The 12,801-nt window shown below is 43.8% G+C and overlaps 1 protein-coding gene across 2 annotated transcripts in view; it reads left to right on the top strand.

Annotated features, from left to right (window-relative positions):
- RLF (RLF zinc finger) overlaps nt 1-12,801 on the top strand; it is a 104,384-nt gene that overhangs the window by 79,551 nt on the left and 12,032 nt on the right. The gene's annotated exons all lie outside the window — the stretch shown is intronic.

Below are 12,801 nucleotides of genomic sequence, written 5' to 3'. Positions count from 1 at the left end.
GTGCCTTTCAGTTTTTCCAGCATATTGTCAATCTGAGGTGAACAGACCCATCCTATTAAAGGGAAATTCTTCTGCAAAAACCTGTGAATCCACAGATTATCCGTAATTGGCAAAGCCAACTATAATGTTGGAGTTATGTGCCTGAGCCACTGACCTTTCAAAAGCTGCTTTGAGTATATGCGTCACTACACACACACACACGCACAAAGAAAAATAATAAAAGTAGTCGTCTACTCCTAACGGAGATACTGAAGTAATGGCTGCTGTTTTTTTCCCCAAGGTTGTAGTGATTACATGCCATTTTAGCTTGATAATTGGCTGTCCAGATACCTAATATGTCCCCAAAATGATGTCCAGGCTAACTATGTCCAGATTCTTCCCCTTATCAGAAAGTACAGAATGCAAGGACTTCTTGGCAGCACAGTTGAGTTTTGGGATAGAGTCGTGAAAAAGTACCCTGAAATACTGAGGTGCTTATTATGGCCTATCTTTCTTGGAGATAGAAGGCATGGAATTAGGCACTGTCTTTAGCAGGCTCTAGGACGCCCTCATTCACTGGCAAGATGACTTTGCCACTCTCTTTATCTGAAGGGTTTTTTTAAAAGAGAGATACTGTGCATGAAGTAATATCTTTTATTGGACCAACTTCTGTTGGTGAGAGAGACATGCTTTTGAGCTCTCTATAAGCTTGAAATGATGTCTCTGTTGTTAACAGAAGCTGGTCCAATAAAATATAAAAGATATTACCTTACCTGCCTTGTGTCTCTAATATCCTGGGAGCAACATGGGTACAATACTACCTATTAACAAAAAAAAAAACAATTGGTGTACTCTAATATTGACATTTTGTTAAGAAGTTGCTCAAACTGCTTGAGATTAACTGTCACAGAAGTGGAAGATAAATGCACTAATTCTCTCCTCTGAGGATCTTCGTCCTAAGCTGTATATCTGTATAACCAAAAGCACCCTCCTGATCTGGTGCCACATCAACGTTCCATGATAGCTAGTCTTTACTATTACCCAGAGATCCAGGTGGATTTGGTAGCTCCATAAGGATTAGACAAACTGTAAAAAGAGGAGATGCCTGTGTTTCATCCTGGGAGAGTCTGATGGGCAAGAAAATAGCAGGCTTGACCTTCCTGTATGTACAGTTTGAAGGCTTTCTGGGGCATTAGAGAGCCATAATCCAAGGGGATGTCAGCCCAATGACATTAGTGCAGGTTGTAATCTCCCACAATAAACCCAAGAGAGGCTGTAGAGGAAGCAGATCCCATGGGGAAATGAGGGAATTCCTGTTCCATAAGCAACCTCGTATGGTGGCAGGCGAACTGTACCGAACTAAGAACCAGAAGAAGAATCCTCCTTATCTGGATCTGGGAAGGATCTGAATGGAGTTGATTTGAAACAAGATGGCACTGGTACAGGGGAATGGTCTTAGCCTCAAAACTGACATCTGGAGATATCCAGTGACACAAAAATGGGCTGATGGGGCCTGTAGCACTGGTGAATCTGGATCAGTAACATAGCGTCTTGTGTCCCTGAATCTGTGCTGCCGCTGCTTTCTGAGAATAAACACATTCAGTGCTGGGGGAACTCAAAACATGCCCTTGGCCTTATGCTTCAGGTCAGGGGAAAGAGGAGGCCTTCTGGTGTCTGAAGGAGGCTTGGCATCAGAGACTGGGGAAGGACCAAAGGAATCAACCACTTCCAAGGAGCCAACACGGCAAAGATCCTTTCAGATCCTTTCACGGCTGGAAGAGTCATGAGGCTGTTTTCCAGCACCAATGGTTCATCAACACTGAAGAATTCTCCTCTGACAGGCCCCTTGCTGTGGATGTGGTGGTGAGCACTGACTTTGGCACAGGTTTCTTTAGTTTAGCCCTCTGAAGCGGGCTTCAAAATTGAAACAGGTCTTTCCTGGCCTTGCCCGGATCCAGGTTACCGAATGTGAGCTGGAGCCAAGAATATAGGCCTGAATACACACAAAATGTTAGGTGCCTACATCCTGATGTTGGCAATTCCCAACCAACTAAACGCTGTAAGCTCCTAAACTCACTAGGTGCCTAAAGTTTTGCAGTAAAAGTTCAGGCACCTGTGTTTCCAGGGCTGGCCTACAACATTTTGGCATCTGAGGTGGGGAGCTCAAATGACACCCCCATTCCCCCTCGCTTAGGCCAAAACTTTGAAAGTCTCAATTCTGCCTTCTTCCTGTTCTACTCCTCTCATGTACTGCTCTGCTACCTACCCCAGTAAAGGAGAACTAACAACTTAAAATGCCTTGGTCAAAAATTTTAAGTAACACTTAACTTTCAAACACCTGAACAGCAAATGTAACTTTTCTTGTCTGCATTGTAAACACTGGCATTTTTATCTGTTTGAATAATCAAAGTGTTGCTTTCCGTACCTTCTTGATGGCAAAGATTTGAACTGCTTCCTGAAGGGCCATTGTCATGCTCTATTGAGATGGTTGCAAGGCCGACCAGCCTGTGTCATTTTCGAGCATAGATGTGTTTTTTATTAACTTCAGCTTGGAGCAGCTGCGTTCTCCACTGGCAACTATTACAGGAAGTGTTAGAAATATGCACTGAGCAATAAAAGCATTTGGAAAGGGTGATCATCTTATTTGTGCAAATATATTCCAGAAAAGCCTTTGGAGTTGATCCTGCTGAAATGTAAGGGCTTTCAGTTCATCACCTAAATCACTCGCATCAATATCGTGCATGTCATCATGTATCAACGCTGTCTCTAGTGCCCTGCATTGCTGATGTAGGTCTCCTTCAGGTATGGTGAAGAGTTTTGGAATATCATACAACATCCCAAATATACTCCTGTGTTCTTTGAGCTGCATGAAATGTTCAACTGACTGCATTTCACAATCTCGCACCTGGTTAAAGAATTCAACTTTGAATTGTTGTTTGGGGTCTCTTATGGGATTATCCCATGCCTCGTAATGAAAATGTTGTCATCTTCAGTGACTCTTGTATTCTTGAATGGGTGGGAAATTAGCCTCAATGTGAAGTTCCTCTGCCAACTTCTGTCCACTCTTCAGAACGTTTTGAAATCCCTCATCTGACCAGTAAGACTGTAGATATGACTTTGCTTTGTCCAGTTGTTCCATTGCTCCAGATATTTCAAGGCCAAGACCTTGAAGTCTCTTGCTTACAACATTTATTTCAAACAGTAGAACACTAAGCCACACAGAAATTTGAAGTTATGTATGTTTCTAGTGATTCCATTTCCCTCTGACACTGTTCTCCCAGCAACAGTTCCTGTCATAGCATTATCCTCCATAATGGCAACTATGCCATCATCTATCTTCCCAATTTGGTGTTTGGTAGGCTTTATCGCCGCCACTCGACTTTCCCATAGTGTGGCACTCAGTGGTTTCAGGGTTAGTGAGGATGTTTCCAGATGTTGCTTCAAAACTTGCTAGTGATAAGTTGATGCAGAGAAAAATACAGAGATTCTTTGAATTACATTAAAAAATTCAGCAGCCTCACTACAAGCTGATGCGGCATCACTGACCACCAAGTTTCAATTAATGAGAACTGCATGGGACAAAAAAAGCTCAAGGGTTTAACTCTCAGATCCGTGTCTGCACTCCTTGGTGCCAACACGAGAGGAAAGAACAATTATCATAGCCCTGACCTCTCATGTCAGCTATTGCAATTCCCATATCTTCCAGCTTTTTAAGAAGCACATTTGTCATACCTGCTCCTGTAGTATCATCAATGCCTTTTGACCAGGGCTGTTAACAGGGAGTTTCGCAAGGGAGTTCTCCAGGTGAAGGAGGAGCAAATGGAGGATGCTTGGGGTAGCTGTACGAGAGAATGCAGGCAGAAGCCAAGCAGCAGAGTGGGGGCTATCCAGTTTATTGCACTGAGTGCAGCATGTATGATTACCTGCCCTGTGGGCGGGTGGCATATGTGTACATTCGATGCAGGGAGCTCCTGGCCCTCAGAGACCGCATACGGGCTTTGGAGGCCAGGGTGGCAGAACTGGAGGAGCTAAGTGAGGCAGAGAGGTATGTTGATGAGGCTTTCCAGGACATTATAGAATTGTCCCACCTCTGTTCAGACAGCCCTTGCACTGTTGAGGAGGATGAAAGACCCAGGGAAGTAGAGCAGTCAACGGGAGGAGAGGGAAACTTTTTCCAGATGATGCTGGGCTATCCTCTCCCACTGAGGTTATCTCTCCGGGGAGGGAACTCCAGTCACTAGTAAAAGGTAGGTGTTAGTAATGGGAGATTCGATCATTAGAAACATACATAACTGGGTTTGTGATGACCAGGAGAACTGTATGGTGACCTACCTGCCTGGTGAGAAAGTTGCAGATCTCTCGAGGCATCTGGATAGACTTGTGTAGTGCTGGAGAAGAGTCCGTGGTCGTGGTACATGTAGGTACCAATGACATAGGCAAGGGTAGGTGAGACATCCTGGAAGCCAAATTTAGGCTGCTAGGGAGGAGACTGAAATACAGGACCTCTCTGGTGGCATTCTTGGAAATGCTCCCAGTTCCACGCACAGGGCCAGGTAGGTAGGCAAGCAGAACTTCGGAGTCTCAGTGCATGGATGAGATGATGATGTAGAGAGGAGGGGGTTTAGATTCATTAGGCACTGGGGAAACTTTTGGGAGCCTATATAGGAGAGAGGGGCTCCACCTAAACCAAAGTAGAACCAGACTTCTGGCACTTAACATTAAAAAAGTTGCAGAGCAGTTTTTAAACTAAGAGATGGGGGAAAGCCGACTGCTGCAGAGGAGCACATGAATCGGACAGGGACTTCTCTTAAAGGAGTCTATTGATAGAAAGCGACAAAGAGTCCTGTGGCACCTTATAGACTAACAGACGTATTGGAGCATGAGCTTTCGTCACCCACAAAAGCTTATGCTCCAATATGTCTGTTAGTCTATAAGGTGCCACAGGACTCTCAGTCTGGATCTGTAAAAAGTGACAAACACGGCTACCCCTCTGATCTATTGATAGAGATTCTCTAGGTTTTAGTCAGGAGGAGAGGATGGAAGAGGATAATGTAGGGGCCAGATCAGATGAGAAACATTCACACAAAGAATCGGACGCATCAGAAAAGGGCAGACAAATATACAGTGATGAGTTTTTAAAGTGCTTGTACATAAATGCTAAAAGTCTAAATAATAAGATGGGTGAACGAGAGTGCATCACAGAAACCTGGTGGACTGAGGACAATCAGTGGTACACAATTATTCTAAGGTACAGAATATATTGGAAGGATAGAACAGGTCATGCCGGGGGGAGTGGGAGGGGGGGAAGGGGAAAGAGTGGCACTATATGTGAAAAAAAATGCAGAATCAAATGAAGTAAAAATCGTAAGTGAATCCACATGTTCCATAGAATCTCTATGGATAGTAATTTCATGCTCTAAAGAATATAACATTAGGACTCTATCGACCACCTGACCAGGACAGTAATAGTGACTATGAAATGCCCAGGGAAATTAGAGAGGCTGTCAATATTAAGAACTCAATAATAGTGGGGGATTACAATTATCCCCATATTGACTGGGTACATGTCACCTCAGGACGAAAAGCAGAGACAAAATTTCTCAATACTTTAAATGACTGCTTCTTGGAGCAGGTGGTACGGGAACCCACCAGGGGAGAGACAACTCTCAATTTAGTCCTGAGTGGAGCTGGTCCAAGAGGTAACTATAACAGGACCGCTTGAAAATAGTGACCATAATACAACAACATTTAACATCGCTGTGGTGGGAAGAACACCTCAACAGCCCAGTACTGTGGCATTTATTTTTAGAAAGGGGAACTATGCAAAAATGAGGAGGTTAGTTAAACTGAAATTAAAAGGTAAAGTGACTAAAGTGAAATCCCTGCAAGCTGCATGGATGCTTTTCAAAGACAGCATAAAAGAGGCCCAACTTAAATGTATACCTCAAATTAAAAAACACAGTAAAAGAACTAAATAAGAGCCACCGTGGCTTAACTACCATGTAAAAGAAGCAGTGAGAGATAAAAAGGCATCTTTTCAAAAGTGGAAGTCAGATCCTAGTGAGGTAAATAGAAAGGAGCATAAACACTGCCAAATTAAGTGCAAGAGTGTAATAAGAAAAGCCAAAGAGGAGTTTGAAGAACGGCTAGCCAAAAACTCAGAAGGTAATAACAAAATGTTTAAGTACATCAGAAGCAGGAAGCCTGCTAAACAACCAGTGGGGCCCCTGGATGATCGAGATACAAAAGGAGCTCTTAAAAACGATAGTCATTGCAGAGAAACTAAACGGATTCTTTGCTTCAGTCTTCATGGCTGAGGATGTTAGGGAGATTCCCAAATCTGAGGAACTGTCACAGACTGAAGTGTCACTAGAGGAGGTTTTGAAATTAATTGATAAACTCAACATTAAGAAGTCACCGGGACCAGATGGCATTCACCCAAGAGTTCTGAAAGAACTCAGATGTGAAGTTGCAGAACTATTAACTAAAGTTTGTAACCTGTCCTTTAAATGGTCTTCTGTACCCAATGACTGGAAGTTAGCTAATGTAAACCAATATTCAAAAAAGGCTCTAGAGGTGATCCTGGCAATTACAGACCGGTAAGTCTAACGTCGGTACCGGGCAAATTAGTTGAAACAATAGTTAAGAATAAAATTGTCAGACACATAGAAAAACATAAACTGTTGAGCTATAGTCAACATGGTTTCTGTAAAGGGAAATCGTGTCTTACTGATCTGTTAGAGTTCTTTGAAGGGGTCAGCAAACATGTGGACAAGGGGGATCCAGTGGACGTAGTGTACTAAGATTTCCAGAAAGCCTTTGACAAGGTCCCTCATCAAAGGCTCTTACGTAAATTAAGCTGTCATAGGATAAAAGGGAAGATCCTTTCATGGATTGAGAACTGGTTAAAAGACAGGGAACAAAAGGTAGGAATTAATGGTAAATTCTCAGAATGAAGAGGGGTAATTTAGTGGTGTTCCCCAAGGGTCAGTCCTCAGACCAATCCTATTCAGCTTACTCATCAATGATCTGGAGAAAGGGGTAAACAGTGAGGTGGCAAAGTTTGCAGATGATACTAAACAGCTCAAGATAGTTAAGACCAAAGCAGACTGTGAAGAACTTCAAAAAGATCTGACAAAACTAAGTGATTGGGCAAGAAAATGGCAAATGAAATTTATTGTGAATAAATGTAAAGTAATGCACATTGGAAAAAATAACCCCAACTATACATACAATATGAGGGGGGCTAATTTAGCTACAACGAATCAGGAAAAAGATCTTGGAGTCATCGTGGACAGTTCTTTGAAGATGTCCATGCAGTGTGCAAAGGCGGTCTAAAAAGCAAACAGGATGTTAGGAATCATTAAAAAGGGGACAGAGAATAAGAGAATATATTATTGCCCTTATATGAATCGGTGGTATGCCTACATCTCGAATGCTGCATACAGATGTGGTCTCCTCATCTCAAAAAAGATATACTGGCAGTAGAAAAGGTATAGAAAAGGGAAACTAAAATGATTAGGGGTTTGGAGAGGGTCCTATATGAGGGAAGATTAAAGAGGCTAGGCCTCTTCAGCTTGGAAAAGAGGAGACTAAGGGGGGATATGATAGAGGTTTATAAAACCATGAGTGATGTGGAGAAAGTGGATAAGGAAAAGTTATTTACTTATTCCCATAATACAAGAACTAGGGGTCACCAAATGAAATTAATAGGCAGCAGGTTTAAAACAAATAAAAGGAAGTCCATGCAGCGCACATTCAACTTGTGGAACTCCTTACCTGAGGAGGTTGTGAAGGCTGGGACTATAACAGCGTTTAAAAGAGACCTGGATAAATTCATGGTGATTAAGTCCATAAATGGCTATTAGCCAGGACGGGTAAGGAATGGTGTCCCTAGCATCTGTCAGAGGATGGAGATGGATGGCAGGAGAGAGATCACATGATCATTGCCTGTTAGGTTCACTCCCCCTGGGGCACCTGGCATTGGCCACTGTCGGTAGAAAGGATACTGAGCTAGATGGACCTTTGGTCTGATCCAGTACGGCCATTCTTATGTTCTTAATGTCAAGAAATTCTAGAAAATGCCCTCTGACAGTCACCATTGCAGGGACATTTTCACTGGGTTCCATTACAAAACGCACCATTAAAGTCATTTGTTCCATATGGCTGATGTCAGGTGTGCAGTCCAGAATAACAGAGTAATATCTTGCTGACCTCAGATCTGCCACAATCTTCTGTTTGACTTTTGTTCCCAGTAACTGTATGATCTCATTTTGAATTGTTTTTCCAAGGTAGTGGTGTGTGTACATTTCTTGGGTGGTGACTCTTCTTAGATGCTCCTGGAGTACAGCATCAAACTTAGCCATCAGCTCCACAATTTTAAGGAAGCTTCCATTGTTTGGCACATACAGCCGATCTAAAGTGCCACTCAGTGGTAGGTTTTAGGTAGCAAGCATTCTCACAATGTCAGTGAGCCTTTTCAGAACATTTTGCCAGTAAAGAGATTCTGATGCAATCTTGTCTTGATCATCAAGCCTTTAACCTTAGTCTCATCTCAAGCTCTTTCCATCTATGGAATGCTCTCTGGTGATTTGCTGCATTCTCATGGCATGCCAGATTTCTAGCCAGAATTTTCCAGTCCTTTGTTCCTGTAGAACCCAATGTGGCTGGAGCATTAGACTGGAAGAGTTTGCAACAAAAACAGTATGCAACATTCTGGGTTTTTGAGTACATAATCCATGGCCTCTCCACTTTGTCACCATTGGGGATTTCATGCTAGGAATGTGTTGGATGGAAACTTTTATTTTCATTGTCTTTGGGGAACATGAAGTTTTTCACTTGCTGTGGCCCATGCAGTACAAGGAAGTCCCTCAGGCTACTGCTCAAGTGGGTCCACAGTCCTGGATCATCTAGACTTAAGGAACTAAACTCAGCAGCAGCTGTTTCTTGTTCCTCCTCCACACTCTTCTCTGATCTACACTTTTCTTCAGGAATGTGCTTGGCTACATCCATTTGAGATGGAGATGTGGATGCTGCAGTAGCTGCCAGGGCACCTGCACTCTGACTAACTTGAAGATCAGGCATCTCCTCACCACTCCCATCCTCACTGGGGCCGGAAGGATCACCATGAACATTTGTGTCTGTGTATCTCAGGAGAGCTCCTTCCTGCTTAGACAGAAAAGCTTCCTTTGCTTGCTTGCTTTTTCTGAATGCTGCCCCAGAGGGGCGTTTTCTTCTTTCACTCATGACTGCTGTTCTGTGCCAGCTAGAGTGGCTCTCAACTCTCAGTTGAAGGGGACAAATACTCAGGCTGGTAGCAGGGCCTGAGTGAGGGAAGATATCAGCATCTTAAGGGCCTGGCTGGCTCCTACTACTTCAGTTGACTGCCTGTTCTCCTCAGGTGGGTTCAGGGAAGCAGCAGGAAACAGGAAGCTCCCTGAGAAGCTGGTGTTAATCAGTCCAGGCTCCTGGGGGTGCTGGAGAGGTACATAAGAGGGTCCTCCTCTTCTCTTTCTCTGCAGCTCCTGCTGCTTTCTGTTATTCCCTCTCACTGATTCTCCTGCCTTCCTGTTATGTCTCTTGTGCCTTCCTTCCTCCAGCACAGCACTCCACCATCTCTGTGCATCTAGAGCAGAGAGAAAACATATGCACCAACAGCAGACACAATTTTCTACACTCTGGATCCTAGCTGCGTAAGAGGAAAGGGTCTGATTAATATCAGGCAAAATGGATTTTTCTCCAGTAGTTACTATTGTGTCAGCCCTTAAAGCTACATTGTGGAGATTTTAGACAAATCTCACACAAAAAGAATAGGAGTACTTGTGGCACCTTAGAGACTAACGAATTTATTTCAGCATAAGCTTTCGTGAGCTACAGCTCACTTCTTCGGATGCATAGAATGGAACACACAGACAGGAGATATTTATACATACAGAGAACATGAAAAGGTGGAAGTATGCATACCAACAGGAGGAGTCTAATCAATTGAGATGAGCTATCATCAGCAGGAGAAAAAAACCTTTTGAAGTGATAACTGAGATGACCCATAGAAGGTGTGAGGAGAAGTTAACATAGGGAAATAGATTCAATTAGTGTAATCACTCAACCATTCCCAGTCTCTGTTTAAGCCTAAGTTAATTGCATCTTATCTGCATATTAATTCGAGTTCAGCAGTCTCTCTATGGAGTCTGTTTTTGAAGTTTTTTTGTTGCAAAATTGCCACCTTGAAGTCTGTCACTGAGTGGTTAGAGAGGTTGAAGTGTTCACCCACTAGTTTTTGAATGTTATGATTCCTGATGTCAGATTTGTGTCCATTTATTCTTTTGCATAGAGACTGTCCAGTCTGGCCAATGTACATGGCAGAGGGGCATTTCTGGCACATGGCATATATCACATTGGTAGATGTGCAGGTGAATGAGCCCCTGATGGCATGGCTGATGTGATTAGGGCCTATGATGGTGTCACTTGAACAGATATGTGGACAGAGCTGGCATCAGGCTTTGTTGCAAGGATAGGTTCCTGGGTTAGTGTTTATGTTGTATGGTGTGCGGTTGCTGGTGAGTATTTGCTTCAGGTTTGGAGGGGGTCTATAAGTGAGGACTGGCCTGTCTCCCAAGATCTGTGAGAGTGAGGGATCATCTTTAAGGATAGGTTGTAGATCTTTGATGATGTGCTGGAGAGGTTTTAGTTGGGGGCTGTAGGTGATGGCTAGTGGCGTTCTGTTATTTTCTTTGTTGGGCCTGTCCTGTAGTAGCTGGCTTCTGGGTACTCTTTCTGGCTCTGTCCATCTGTTTTTTCACTTCAGCAGGTCAGTATTGTAGTTTTAAGAATGCTTGATAGAGATCTTGTAGGTGTTTATCTCTGTCTGAGGGATTGGAGCAAATAGGGTTGTATCTTAGAGCTTGGCTGTAAACAATGGATCGTCTGGTGTGTCCTGGATGGAAGCTGGAGGCATGTAGATAAGTATAGCGGTCAGTGGGTTTCCAGTATAGGGTGGTGGTTTATGTGACCATCGCTTATTAGTACAGTAGTGTCTAGGAAATGGGCCGCTTGTGTGGATTGGTCTAGGCTGACGTTGATGATGGGATGGAAATTGTTAAAATCATGGTGGAATTCCTCAAGGGCTTCTTTTCCATTGGTCCAGATGATGATGATGATGTCATCAATGTAGCGCAAGTAGAGTAGAGGCGTTAGGGAGCGAGAGCTGAGGAAGCGTTGTTCTAAGTCAGCCGTAAAGATGTTGGCATACTGTGGGGCCATGCGGGTACCCCTAGCAGTGCTGCTGACTTGAAGGTATATATTGTCCCCCAATGGGAAATAGTTGTGGTGAGGACAAAGTCACAAAGTTCAGCCACCAGGTTAGCCGTGATATTATCGGGGATACTATTCCTGATGGCTTGTAGTCCATCTTTGTGTGGAATGTTCATATAGAGGGCTTCCACATCTATAGTTGCCAAGATGGTGTTTTCTGGAAGATCACCAATGGATTGTAGTTTTCTCAGGAAGTCATTGGTGTCTCAAAGATAGCTGGGAGTGCTGGTAGCATAGGGCCTGAGGAGAGAGTCCACATAGCCAGACAATCCTACTGTTAAGGTGCCAATGCTTGAGATGCACAGGGTGCCCGAGGCAAGCAACAGTGGGATCCGTTGCCCGGTGTGCGTAGCGCCAATAAACACACTAGGGTGGAGAAGCAAGCCAAGTTTATTTGAGATCTCAAAGCGGTGCAAGGAGACTGATGCCTCAAATCAAGCACACCTAAAACACGTGGCTTTCTCCTTTATACCTGAGTTGTTTACTGCAAAACCTGCTGACTAGCTCATCCCCTGTTCCCCCCTCCCTCTTCCATCCAGCTGTAGACATATACATTTTATCTAAAAGCGGCCTTGAGTTCATTTCAGCCTAACTCCAGTCTGTTACAACAAATCACTGGCTGCTAACACTACACTTTTGCAGCTGTTAACACGTTAGGCTACACTAGGTTACACAAAGTGTTTAACATGGAGGAACATTGGTTCATTGAGGCCTGAGCAGGAGGGCTTTATTGACACTCGTGGTCTTCCATTCTCCCGAGTTACCTAGATTTATGCCTAGTGACACCAACATCGGGGCATCCAGGATTTCCAGGTTTATGGATCTTGGGTAGCAAACAGAGTACACCTGGTCGGGGTTCTAGGCATGTGTCTGTACAGATCTGTTCCTGTTTGCTCAGGGAGTTTCTTGAGCAGATGGTGTAGTTTCTTTTGGTAATAATCAGTGGGATCAGAGGATAATGGCCTGTAGAATGTGGAGTTAGAGAGCTGCCTAGCAGCCTCTTGTTCATATTCCAACTTATTCATGATGACGACAGCACCTCCTTTGTCAGCCTTTTTGATTATGATGTCCGAGTTGTTCTTGTGGCTGTTGATGGCATTGTGTTCAGTATGGCTTAGGTTATGGGGCAAGTGATGCTGCTTTTCCACAATTTCAGCCCGTGCACGTTGACGGAAGCAATCTATGTAGAAGTCCAGTCTGTTGTTTCGACCTTCAGGAGGAGTCTATGCAGAATCCTTTTTATTGCAATGTTGGTAGGAAGGATTCTGTGAGTTAGTATGTTGTTCAGAGGTGTTTTGGAAGTATTCTTTGAGTCGGAGACAGTGAAAGTAGGATTCTGGGTCACCGCAGAACTGTATCACGTTTGTGGGTCTGGAAGGACAAAAGGAGAGGCCCCGAGATAGGACAGATTCTTCTGCTGGGCTAAGAGAATAGCTGGAAAGATTAACAATATTGTTGGGTGGGTTAAGGGAGCTACTGTTGTGGCTCCTTGTGGCATGTAGCAGTTTAGAC

Source organism: Gopherus flavomarginatus, chromosome 22 (assembly GCF_025201925.1).
Source record: "Gopherus flavomarginatus isolate rGopFla2 chromosome 22, rGopFla2.mat.asm, whole genome shotgun sequence".
Classification (NCBI taxonomy): Eukaryota; Metazoa; Chordata; order Testudines; family Testudinidae; genus Gopherus; species Gopherus flavomarginatus.
The sequence above is the reverse complement of the archived record's forward strand: the minus strand, read 5'-3'. Positions and strand labels throughout refer to the sequence as shown.